Below are 2,918 nucleotides of genomic sequence, written 5' to 3' on the forward strand. Positions count from 1 at the left end.
GCCGCGGGGGCAGCGCCGCGGGCAGGGCCCGTCCGCCCGCCCCGCCCCGGCCCGGCCCCGCAGCACCGCCCGCGGTACCCACGGCCGCCTCGCCCGATGGCGCTGTGCCCCCATGGCCGTACCTGCCGATGGCTCTGTCTCCCGATGACCGTGCCACACGATGGCAGTGACCTGCGGTGGCCGTGGCCCCGCATAGCTGTGTCCACGATGGTCGTGCCCCCGATGGCCGTGTCCCGCGATGGCCGCGCCCCCCATGGCTGTGTCCCCCGGCTGGGTGACAGGGTAACCCGCGGGCTGCCCTGCGCTGCGGGGTGAACCCGGTGCCCGAGGGCGCTGCCGGCAGCCCCGGCTCGCCGTGAGGTTTCCGTGCTTCCCAAAGGCGCTTGCCGCGGCCGGAGCGCACGGGCGGGAGCGGCCACCGGCCCCGGGCGAGTCAGACCGGCTCCCAGCAGGCTGGGGGCTCGCTGCCAGGCTCCCCCGAGCACTCCCCCGGCCATGCGGAGCTCCTCACCAGACACCGCCGGCCTTGATTGATGGGATCCAGGCCCCCTGGCAGCGGGCAGCAGCCGCCGGCAGTGTGGGCAGCAGGCAAGCAGGAGATTACAGATGTGGGGTGCTCCAAGTGCGCAGCGCTTTGCTGTTCTCAGACACACATCACCCCTGCAGTGCCAGACCCAATGGGGCAGGACACTGAGCTGCTTGCACACGTGGCCCGTGGCACAGGCAGGTTTTAGTTTGTTTTATTTTTCATGCTACTTAATCTAATCCAGAAACCCATTTATTTCTAATCACACAGTGATTTTAAAAGCATCGATAAACTTTGTCTTTCATTTTGTAAAATAATCAGCAGATATAATTKTGGTTGATAAAGATATGAAAGTGTATTGTTATTTTCCAACAATCGTATCTTTAGGCCAAAATTAAAGTTTGGATTTATTTTGAACWGCGGCTACGTTTTTTGTTGCCTCAGTGTGATGGTGGACTTGTTTCCCTGCTATGTTTGAAAGAAAATTRCAGTTTTATTGCTGCTCTGCTCAGCACTGGGAGTTGGAGTCAGCTTTCTGTTAGAACAGRAATCAAATGGTCATTCTCATAGTCCCTTATCTTTGTACAATACCCAATAACTCTATGTCAGAAAYAGTCAAAACATATTTATTTTTCTGTGTTCTGCAGAATATTCACAGACAGTTCCTGTGGGGTCTGTCCTTGGACAGATCCCAGAGGTGCTCCCATCCTGTACACCCTCCTGAAGGTGTGCTGAGAGAACCATTTGCTTCCTGCCAGCAAGAAGGACTTCAGAGCAGCCAAGCTGCCGGTGTCTGGCTGTGATCAGCTTCACACTTTATGGGTCAGACTAAGGGATGTGGGTCATAACTGCAGAGCACAGAGCTGCCCTGAGGCTTTGAGCCACCCCTGGCTGTGATCCCTGACTTGCAGTGCACACCAGGTCTCTGCAGTGCTGCTGGCCCTTCCTGCCCATCCATGGTTCCCCCCTGCAGCACACCAGAGCCACATGACTGTGTCCCAGCTATGCCCTCACCTCCTCCGATCTGGAACACCCATTAAACTCAGCCTACCTGGGCAGGAGATGGGTGCCAGMTGCTCTGGGCAGGGGCCTTGAGCCTCCCTTGAAACTGGCCACCAGGACTGAGAGATCTTGTCAGGCCTGTGCATTTTAAATGTCTCCAGAGTTTATTACACTGGAAAGAAAGTATTCTGACATTCCTGGAGACTTATCTGCCTTTGTTTTGCCKAAATTCCACTGAAATCTGCAAACATCTAGGACCTTGCTCAGCTGTTTGCGACAGAGGAGAAAGTGATTGCAAATCCAGGTGTTTCTTTGACATTGTCYTGATGTCCCCCTGTTCCCTGGAGCCCATCAGCAGCAAACAAGGGACACAGCTCAGCTCCCACGAGAACCCCGACCCAAGGAGAACTGACACTTCTAYCTGCTGGCACAAAGCCCTCCCTCTCCAGCACTCTCACCTCCAGTAGCGCTCTCAGACCTGCCTGGGCTGTCAGATCACTTTCTGTTCAGAAGTAATCAAGGAAGGAAGGTGAGCTGTGGGTTACAGAAAGAGGGGCARGAGCTTCTGCCAAGATCCCAGCCCCTCATCCAATTTGGGCATGGACTGCAGGACAGCAGTTCAGAGCAGCCCAAGGCAGRGCTCTGCCTCCCTTTGAAGGGCCAGTACTGCAGGGGATCAAAGCTGAGGCCATGCTCCCCTTTGGGGCACTCCCCTGCGCTGCTGTTCTGCACAATGCCTGCGGCTGAACACTTAATGGAGGCATCTGCTGCACTGGCAGAGTTCACCGACTTAATTAAAGACATCCAACGATCCTGCAGCTGCATGCGCGGGGCCACGGGCATTTGCAGGGCCGACAATGAACATCCTCAGACTGAGAGCGAGCCCCCRCTGTGCAGAAAGTGCAGACATGCAGCCAGAGGCTCACATGAAAGCAGAAGCAGGCCCCAAAGATCAAGGATGGGCTGCAGCTAGCCCCTGTATTGTGTGTCACCATGGCCTCACTGTGCCTGAGAACTGTAAAACCTCGGCTCACGGATAGCTTGGAATGGTCAGATGTGCAGCAAAGGAGCAGAGCTGGGGACATTCGTAGCCTGTAGAGATGGTTTTACCTGGAAAACAATTTTAACAGGTATTTCTCCACTGARTGAAAGTGGTTAACTGGTTTAAAAAGACAGGTGGGAAAACTAATCCTGTACCAAGTGGTTATCAAGTTCTCCCTCTGAGCGGGGCTGTGTTCTCTCCTGTTAAATGAAGAAACATTTCACTCATGGGCATATTTCTGGCATCACTGCACATTTGAGCTGATGGGGACTGTGCAAGGCTGTTATGTTAACAATTTACCGAAGAGGCGCACAGAACAGGCTGGTTGCTGCTCGGGATGCTTGTCAG

Source organism: Malurus melanocephalus, unplaced genomic scaffold (genome assembly GCF_030028575.1).
Source record: "Malurus melanocephalus ecotype Western Australia unplaced genomic scaffold, MMel_1.1 scaffold_412, whole genome shotgun sequence".
Classification (NCBI taxonomy): Eukaryota; Metazoa; Chordata; class Aves; order Passeriformes; family Maluridae; genus Malurus; species Malurus melanocephalus.